General features: G+C 43.5%; 2 long non-coding RNA genes across 8 annotated transcripts in view; one reads left to right on the top strand and one right to left on the bottom strand.

Moving 5' to 3' along the window:
• LOC123754981 (uncharacterized) overlaps positions 1-10453 on the bottom strand; it is a 372841-nt gene that overhangs the window by 157677 nt on the left and 204711 nt on the right. The gene's annotated exons all lie outside the window — the stretch shown is intronic.
• On the top strand, positions 2741-9723 carry LOC138352910 (uncharacterized). The gene is made up of 2 exons (XR_011222973.1): positions 2741-6340; positions 8683-9723. It is a non-coding gene; the product is annotated as an uncharacterized lncRNA (long non-coding RNA).

Here is a 10453-nt window from a genome sequence, read left to right as displayed (position 1 = left end):
TTTTAATAATTGCATTAGATAATCCAAAGTCAAAAGCAATGCCTTCATTCCTGCAAGAATCATAGCCAATCGATCTACAAAGTCATGTTTTCCAACTCCAACATGGGATGGGATCTACACAAATTATATAAGTTATCATTGGGGGAAAAATTACATTAATACATTAAAATCTACTTCAGACATACATTGCGATAGGTTATTTAAGGACTGCAGATAACTTTATCACAGAATATCACTCCACCACCATTGAGCTAAAGGTACTCTGTGCCTAGATGTACTCAATAGCTCTGTCGTGCTTGCCCAGTTCAATCTGTGTACTAGACATGATCATTTCATTCCCTTTATATACTGCACATGCACAATCTGTTCTACCAGTGCCTAACTGCAGAGCCATGAGTAAGGCATAGGAATCAGTTGGTTTGAGATCTTGAAGCACGGTGTGAAAGTTCCACAAGTCGCCTGATTAATTTTTTTTAATTTATGTAATCAATATTTAACTCTCAAACATACTATAAAACAAAATGCAAACCTATTAGAATTGATTCGAAAATTTCGAACCCATCGGAAACGTAGAGAAAATGCACGCATGTGTCCCTCCAGCCGTAGCTTATCCTCACGGGTTCGGGGAGTCACCCACCATCTCCTAAATCAGCCACTGGGGAAGTGGTACCCCAAGATGACGTCCGGTAAACTTAGCCAGAGTCCACGCACCCTTGTTGCTTCTGGGTCTCGAGTAGACTTCCCTCGTGTCCCATGTCCATGTCCAGGGGTGATCATTAGCAACCTCTTCCCGTGCTCTTGGATCGCGTACGTCCAGGTTAGGGCTCTTGACGGCGTGGCCAAAGCGTTAGCTCTCACTTCGACAGCATAAGCGAACTCTTCCCCCCCCCCCTTTTCAACATGTGGGTGCTGGACGAGATCCACCCAAGGCACGAGGGAACCTCGCACGAGGACCTCTGTCTAGCACCATCGGCCGTGCGGTAGAGCCGCTCTCGCCATGTCCGAAAGCACTCTGCTCTGTTGGTTACTGGCTCACCGCTAATAAAGGCCGGGCCGATCCACCGACGCATCTTATCCTGAATGGCCAACAGATCACTGAAACGACTGTTCTTATGCAGCCGGATTGACGAGACAAACTCGGGCATCCCCCAAGATCACCGTCCTTCCAGTCGGTGTAGAAGAACGCATTCGGGGTGTCGTGCGGAAGACGGAGCCAGCTACGAATATCCTTCCTCATCCTCCGGTCGATTCTCGCTAGCCGAGTCTTAAACACTGTACCCAGAATCAGACGATGGTTAATTTTAGTAACAAGGTGGTGCTTCAGCACGTATAACGTCTGCTGGGGTTTGAGGGGGGGCTTGCAGGAATGTTAACAATCCCCTCCTCAAACAGCCATAGAGGCCCCTGCCACCGGCACCAACGAGAATACCAAAGTACTTATACTCGTCACTGATGCCAATAGAATCCATGGCTGCGCCCCCGACGTGGAATCTCGTTTGCGACGCGAGACACCACTTCTTGCGCTTTCCATCGATCTGTAAGCTCGGTGAACGGCACTTTCCCGCGTTGACCCTCGGGCCAGCGCCACTCAAGGTATCTCACATAACGTCTAAAAACGCCTGAAGGCCGGCTGGCGTCTCTGCTGCCACAACCAAATCGTCAGCAAACGCTAGTACTGACACCCTTTCCTCCCCCAGACGAATCCCCAACTTCTTCGCATTGGTGATTGCCTCGTCAATCACAAAGTTGAAAAGAAACGGGGACATGGGATCTCCGTTTAACTCCCCTAGTCACAGGGATTGCTCTAGATTTTTCCTTCTGGCTGGAAATGAGTCGAGGCGCCATCATAGCCCGACATAAGTCCCTAAGAGGCTTAGGGACTTCCTTGCGCTCCATGGCACGATCTATGGCCGCATGGGAAACGCTATCAAAAGCTGTCAAGGAATGCAAGGTGCGCCGGATGTTTCTGTGCGCGGGCCTCGGCCAGAAGAGCATCTAGGATCGCCAGGTTTTCAGCGCATCCATCCACAGGGATGAACGCCTTCTGCCTCCCGTCGATCCTGATTGCTTGAGAAACTCGGCTGTTCATGATCTTTTGGAACAGCCGCACTATCATAGAAGACATGGTAATGGGGCGATAGTGTGAGGGGGTTTCTGGCCTAGGAATCTTGGATATCGGCACAGTTTTGCACGCACGGAAAGGACGTGGCAGGGAACGGCTAGCTAGCCACAGATTGAACAGTTTAGTGAGCACCCTGAGTGGTATGGACCCGAGACGACGCGTAGTTATCCCGTCGGGACCGGGTGCAGAGACCTTACTTGTCTGTAGAGCGGTCTGGACGTCCATAGGTGATATGGGCTCTAACAGGTGCTGAATGGCAGGACCAGAGCCGCGCTCAATAGGCCGGTTGTCCGGCAGCGAGGGCCTGGAAAAGAGGTTCCCCCAAAACTCCGAGGCGATTCGGCTCCACCTCGGAGGGTGTAACCCTCCAGTCTCCGGAGAGGACATGCGCCGCTGCCGAAGATCTTTTCTTATTATAAAGGCTTTAGCACAGATTATACTGTGCCCTGTGCTCCCTCTACCTCCCTGAGGTAGACCAAGTAGGTTGGTCAGATCCCATCATATATCATGCGTTGTAATTGATGGCCGTCACTGTGATGTAGACTATTGCATGACCAAAAAATATATATTTTTTTTTTTGGGGGGGGGGGGGGAGGGGGGAGAGTTTCCAAACTTGGTGTAGGCTAATTTGGATTCTGAATCGTCCCTCCAGATACCTCATGGTTTTTTTAACTACAAGGTTGTAGTAGATCTTCCAGACTTGAGTCATGTGCTTGCTCGGTTTCTGGAAATATACAACAGTCTTATCGTGGTCTTCCCATTTGCAATGTCTTGGTAGAAATTCCATGTCTTTGATTTTAGGGCGGTGCACGTGCACTGGCTTCTCGTCAGTGGACGTTGCATGGAACAGTCAGGACAGGCAGGCATCTCATGTTTCCAGTCAGTGTTGTCCCTGATGGCTTCAGAATGGTATTGTCAGTTTTCCTTCTCCTTTGACCAGTGGCATTCGTGTTACCTTTTGACTCTCTCACTTAGACAGCTGACTTCTGAAAGTTGCGTAGCTATGTTGCAAGTCTCTTGCTAAAGTGATTTATACACTGTCTTTTCCACATTTTCTTCTCCACATGGTCCAGCACCGTTGTTAATTCCACATAATTTTTTTGCATGAAAGTCGCTATTACCCACGATGGTCGTATACTTGAATTTTATGCTCGCCCTTCTGTGCATCAGAGCTGCTGGGACCACATTGGGGACAATGGCGGCTGAAAAATTGACCATAATAACGTTTTCATAAGATAGTTTGTACCACGTCGTTTCCAGAACCATGTAGTACTTTCATAAATTTAAGTTGACGAGGAATGTAAGTGTTGAGGCATTCTCTATGGCTGGTGTAAATGCTAATCACGTTAAAAACAAAAAGGTTGACTGCTTGGCGGTTGTCTCCTGTGGTAAAGTGAAAGGGAAAAAACACACAAATCTTATAAATAATGAACTTTAATTTACTTTAAACAAAATATAATCACTTGGCTATGTACAGTGCGGATCAAAATATATACAAAGACAAAACGCAATATAAAATAAAATGATACTCTACAATAAGCAAGACAAAAATTAGTTAAAGGTGCTGAGAATAGTGGGCTGGCTGAAACTTCTACTAATATACAGGATGTATGCTTAGATAGAAGCGTCAGCTCGAGAGCACAAGAATATTCAGAGGCAAACTGCTCATGCGAAACTATATATATAATGATGCAGATGGTGCTGGAGTCGCGTGAAGTTGTCGATTCACTAATGGGGAGTGTTGATTTGACGTGGTCATTTGGTGATCGACGAGGTGGTGCACCGACAGTGAGGAGGGGGGGGGGGATGAGGAGTGAGAGTAGGGTAGTGTATACCCCCTGTAGAGATGTTTATTATTACACTTGTATACTATTCTTGAATGTGGTATCATAATGTTGCAGAAGTATAGAAGTAATGCAATGTAGGAAGGAGCAGGCTAAATCTCTTGAAAGAGATTTCCGTCACAATAGTATATGTAAAATAGAATATTAGTCACCTTGTTGTAAATTAATTACTTGAACAAAATGAAGTTTAGGATTATGCCACCTGAGGTTGATATAGACAGATTTTTACCGAAATTGCCACACCTAGAAATTTCTAGGGCCATGTAGTGCATGCCAGAGCCTTTTAGGACATGCATCATGACAAGATGCCCTTCGGGTAAGCTGGGAAGTGGGTGTAGCTGAAGAATAGCCGGTGAGAGGACACGACGGAGGGATGGAGCCAGGGCTCAACAGTTGCATGGCAGATCTGAGGCTCTCGACAACCAGGCCAGCTAGGCAGGGAGGCCGGGTCTTGTGTGGGGAGGGGGGCGATGGGAAGAGGACAGCTCTACTCTAGTCGGTCTCTTTTTAAGCTTAAGTCTTCGGTGTTGGTCTTCCCGGTGGCGGATATGGAATACATCTATTCCAAACGAGCAAAATTAGGCCCCCCATCCCCCTAAGGAGGGGGGAGGGGGAAGGAGGGAAAGAAGGCGGCTGCCTTCAGCGTATGATGGCTATTTTTCATTAATTTTGCGTTGTTTAACTCGCTGATGTTTGCATCCCTCAATTGCTGGTCGGGGTTTAGGCCGTCTGATGCGTCGATGAATTTAATCTTCGCTCTGCTGCTAGGGTCGGGAGTCTTCCCGTTTTGCCAGGTTGCATAGGTCCCTCCGGGTGAATTTTTTTGAATTGTTGCCGCCGAAGGCGGCTAGTTTATTGTGCACCCCATACTCATCCTGTGAGCGGTAGTGCAAAAGCATTACAGAGGGCGCACAAGGTCTTTATCAGACCTCATCTTTGATTATGTAATAAACAATTTCTTCAATCCTTCACACCTTATAGATACAATGTCAGCTAGTTACAGAGAGTGCTATTGCAAGAGCTACATATTTACAATAAGTCATCATACATTAATGGTAGGTCTTGTCGTTAATACATAATAGTTTGGCCAATGGGGATATTACAGTGTCATAGGGGAGCTTCTGTTTATTATTAGTCCTCACAATACACTACTTGTTTCTGAATCTCATGTCGTTCATCTACTGGAAGCAAAATGTGGGTACAGTGCAAGGATTTCAGGTAATTTATCCATGGTAATAAGATAGGTTGCCATATCATACAGAGTGAGCTTAGATTTATCTCTAAAAGGCTCAATTTTACAACAATCAAAGATATAGTGTTCGAGTGTGTCCCTGCCTATGTCCACACACTTTACACTATACTTCATCTAGATCCCTATACAAGCCGAACTGCCATGATGATGAATCCGCGGATTAATCTCGCCTATAGTGTATCCTTGACTGGGAATACACTACGCTCTCCTGGCGTAGTGTGTCCTTTTTCGACCCCCATTTCAACCTGCGTCGAAAACCAAGAGCTAAAAACGTCCCCTTCAGAAGAGGCAGAGATGACCCGTGTGGCACGTTCTTGCTTTGCGATTAGGGCACGGGAGACGCCCGACCACCGACTATTCATATTGTCAACTGGGGAGCAACATCAGAGCACGTCCGCCCCCCTCTGGCGACCAGCCAGCCAATTTCAATCTTAAATAAGTAGCACCATGGTTTAAGATGGTTTTTAGAGAATTTTTAGACTTTTGAAAACATAAGCGAAAATGCCCTCAATGTCTAATGGGGCTGGAGAATTCTTGAACCCACGTTCCTCGAAAGAGACACGAAAATTTACACAATTTAAACACGGTTGTGCCCATCGTAGGTCTAGTTTGATTTGAAGATACTCTCCGTGGATCAGAGGGACGTCTCTCATAACGTGATTACACTTAGTTTCTTGACGTCTCCCTCTCCCTGTTGTCGTGGGGGTGAGGTAAGGAAGGCAAGTGCCTCCTTGAACTAGTTGATACGCTTGCTTTAACTCGTACATGTCAATTCCTTAATATAGTTTTAGATCTCAATGTGGTTTACCTTTTTAAACTGTTCACTGATAAAAATAAAACAAGGTATTGGTTCACCTAAATTTCTACATGGTTAACTTCGATTCCAGTTTGTACAGAATCTTTCCAGCTCGTCAGTACAGCTGTTAAATCCCAAATCACTTGGTTTAAATATAAACTAAAGAGGTTCGTCTTCATTTCAGTTAATGACGCGAACGCTGTGGTCCTGAACTCTACAAGGCCACCTCTTTAATCTGCTGTAGTCATGACTTTATTCTCGTCAGACTTCTCAACTAGGCACCTGTTGGGCAAGCCTTCTCAACTTTCCTCCAGCTTCACAACGGGGTGAGGGCCTATGGTTTCCCGTAGGTCCAATGTAAATAACTAGTTGTGAAATCTGATTTGTAAACATTTTATTTTAATTAAATTTAAAATAATTTCTTGGTGTTTTTTCTAACAAGCACGATTTACTAACACATTCATTCGAATAGAACAGGGTATCATTGCCATATCGCCATTAAATTCACCAGCTACGAATATTGGAAATTCTTAAAACATGTCTCTGGACTTTAAGCACGAGAAACATTTCTCATGAACCAACTTGATTATCAGTAGTAAAATAGATTAAATAAAAAAATTCCACTTTTGGTGAAACGTCTGGTGTTGAGCAAGCATTCATGTGGGGAAAACCCGAATCGTGGGATTTATTTTAATTCTAATCGGTTATAAATTAGAATTCATTAATATAAATTATTTATTAATACTTAAATTTCAATAGCGGACTGCATGAATTTAAAATGGACTGATATTAAATTCTCATCTTTTCCTACTTAAGCTGGGGGGGGGGAGGTTAGTCTATCAATCTAAATTAATATTGGTACACAGTTATACTACATGGATTGGTAAATAAAATGGAACAAATACAGCTTGTCTAGTTATGGCCTGGACAAAGATATGAACAGAGATCACACAAATACGCCTTGTAGGGGAAACTAGTATAATAAGCTATACTAAGCAATTAACTGGGTACCTTGCCATGCAGTTTAGCCCAACATATCCTAATCTAACTTGCATTACTGGCCAGGAATGACTAGATTTAACGGGTTATCAGATACAGAACACATCCCTTATTGTTGAAGATAGTGCTGTTCTGGAGCACTATAGATAGTGCCGTTATGGGAGCTGTTCACGTACCATAATATAAAGTAGAGGGGAAAATAGTGGAGCTTGGTGACCTCCACGCGAGACTTCTTTACGTTAAATTTAATGGCGTCGGCCCCCCCCCCCTTCCCTCTCCCACTCTCGCATCCGGCTCGACACAAGATGCGATTTTATCAAGTAGAGAAAGGCGTTATATTTAATATTTTTTAGTACCGATAGTTGGTTCAATTGATTTTTTATTACCAGTTCGGATATATTTAAAAATTTCAAATATTTGCTGGCAATTATTGGCGACAGGGCAATGATCCACCGTTTTCTTATGAATTTTAGTAGAGTTCTTTTCCCCGACAGTGCTTAAGAATTACCACTTTTGTGTTGTATTCAATTAAAACTAAATTCATTGGTTTTGCTTATAAATGACTTTAGTATGGTGGAGCTCGTCTCACTTTGAATAGAGCTGAGCATTGACCGTTTATTCTTAAGTTATAAATGATCGTGATGTTCACCCATTATTCGTGATGATTAAATTAAGCATTCATATAGTTTATTTTTTTCTTCTACAAATCATTAACAAATTCCTGTTAAGTACAGAATAAATTCACGCCACGCAATAAAGGCATGTCGCAGAAAAATTCATGAGCCGTGGCATTTCCTTGTTTATATAACTGGAAAGTTCCTATGAGAAATAGAACAAAAAGTTTGATTTAAAACGCCAAAACTCTGCGAAGATTGTTCTTTAAAACCATACTTAAAACTCTTAAGAGGTTAAGTAGGGGTCCAACAGCGTTCAGAGGTTTGGGCCTTCATTAACTTAACCTGCATGGCGTAAACATTCACAGTGGGACTTGCCCATCATTTTCCTTGCAATACATGTCTGACTTCCAAGACGAGCGTGTCTTTTTTCCGACCGTCCCTCGCGGTCGCTTGTCCTCGATAGAATTTTTAGGACTCGATACTTTTGATATCGTTCGCCTTATGCGTTTTTGTTCTCGTATTGGCATCCTTGGTGATATTTAGCGCCCTCTGATTATTCCGCACATTTGATGGTGTTACATAGCTTTCCCGGTTTGGTGTCTTCTATTGATAATTACTTCTTTGCAATATAGATTATCATCGCGGATAATAAAAGACGTACCATTTGCTACTTACGGATCCTGGAATAGTATAAGCCATATTAGTTTGATCACAAGACTGTCTAACATTAGCAAAGACTGGCATAAACATTTTATTCTAGCAAATGTTTCGAAATGAAAAGACAATGTTTAAAAGTTTATAGATGACCGCGGACTCTGAAAGGTCTAGCATACTTTAAGTCTCTCTTTGTCTATATGCAGTTTAATGCAGTAGAAAAAAATTGTTGCCAAGTTACTTGGACAATAAGTGGCGAAATTGAAAAATCTCATAAATTTGGAAATTATGATTAATAGGGTTAAGAGACAAATTTACGGAATAAAGAAAATGGGATGCTTGAATTATTTCTAGAAACGTAGGACTTCCATTATTATTTCTGTACCTGGCTGTTACAGATGTCGGTGTTTCGGCCCCCATAAGGATGCCTGCAGTTCTGGAATGGTGTAGAGGATGCAGCGAGCTACACACTGATATATGGAAAATATCTGCATAAAGAACACAAACAAATGCAAAATGTCCAAACTGAGTGGATTAAAATCACGCGGAACATTGACATGGAACAAACGATGCTTAGAATGGGTCAAAAATCAAAGCCTTTGATCTACTCGGCCACTTGAAGCCACAAATCCACCACAAACTACCAAACCTTCAGTTAAACGCCAAGGGTAATAATCCTCGGTCAGAAGCCACGAAAATAAAAATCGGGGACATAAGAGCATAAATTCCCTTTAGTCTAAACAGGACCTTGAACAACTGGAGAAAAGTGAGTACTCCGCAAGGCGGCAAGCAGTTACACAAGTACTTACGAACGTGTACATCTTTCCTCAGTCTTCGGCGGCTTAGTTTAAAATTATTAAACAGTTAATGAGCTGCGAAGCACCAGGAGGCTGTTTATAACAATAATAGTTGATATAAACAGCCTTCTGCTTCAGAGATCATCAACTTTAATAATTTTAAACTAAGTTGCCAAAGATTGAGGAAAGATGTACAGGTTCGTAAAGACTTGAGTAACTACTTAGTGAATCTAGCCCCAGGGTAGCAAAATGTATACACCGGCTATTGTCTCGAGCACGGACGATAACCTCATCATAATTCTCCAGTAGCCGGATGTAGCAGACACTACGACTAAAGTCTCCCTACCCACGAAGACAAAAGGCAGCCAAAGGGATATAAGACTAATTTTTTCTTTAGGTATAAAGTCCAACACAAGGGATGTACTTGCTCGACAGGAAATCCCACCCACTGATTGGTTTAAGATAAAACACTGTGACTGTGGGCGAACGTGCCTATTCTGGAGGATCTAAACTTTCAGTTTACCATCTACTTTGTAAGCGTTTCAGAATAAAACTTAATGTCTGATATAAACTTATAGCGATGGTACACAACCAATTGAGTAATAATGCAAGTGACAGATAAAGAAGTTTTTTTGCCGTTTACCAAGAGTATTATTTAGTCCTTGTTACAGATTTGTTTCTATAGTACACTAAAGTTTATTCCTCCTGCTTCAGACCCTAAAGGGCTGCCTTTCCTGGAGACAGGCAGACTGGTATAGTGCTCCTGTCATAAAACTCGTCACAAGTTGAAGCGCAACTATTTTTCATTTCTGGGAAGAGATGGTACGTCAGTGGAAGGCAGATTATAGCCCACCTGCAAATGCACGAACTTGACACACAATATCGATGAGAAAACCCACTAGGGCTCGAGGGGCTGCGAACCCGCGACCATAGCGTTGCTAGCTGCAAACTCCTCCACTGTCCCCCTCCCCATCCGGCCCGTTGGCGTCGTGTGGGGGCTTGGTGGACGGCTACCGGAGTGTGATGCTCCGTGGGGCAGTCCTGTCCTTTTCTGGCCTTGCACTCTTGCTGCCGTCTTCTCTAATTGTGCCGGATCACTTTTCCTTTTCCTTATGTTTCGTTTTTCTCCCCCCTCTTCTTCTATCTGCTCGTTTCCTGCAGACCTTTTGCTTGTTTTGCATTATTTCTTTGGACTTCTTCTATTTTGACGCCCGGGTGCTTGAGGAGGCATACTCTTGCACCCGTAGAACTGTAGTACCCAACGTCTCGAGCGAGGGGAACCTTTTATTGTCAATACCCTTTTCGTCGCTGAACCCGATCTCGACGGACTGACGGTTCTTAAGGTGGCGTTTGTGGGGCGTATACTCACGAC

The sequence above is a fragment of the Procambarus clarkii genome, chromosome 55 (assembly GCF_040958095.1).
Source record: "Procambarus clarkii isolate CNS0578487 chromosome 55, FALCON_Pclarkii_2.0, whole genome shotgun sequence".
Taxonomy (NCBI): domain Eukaryota; kingdom Metazoa; phylum Arthropoda; class Malacostraca; order Decapoda; family Cambaridae; genus Procambarus; species Procambarus clarkii.
The sequence above is the reverse complement of the archived record's forward strand: the minus strand, read 5'-3'. Positions and strand labels throughout refer to the sequence as shown.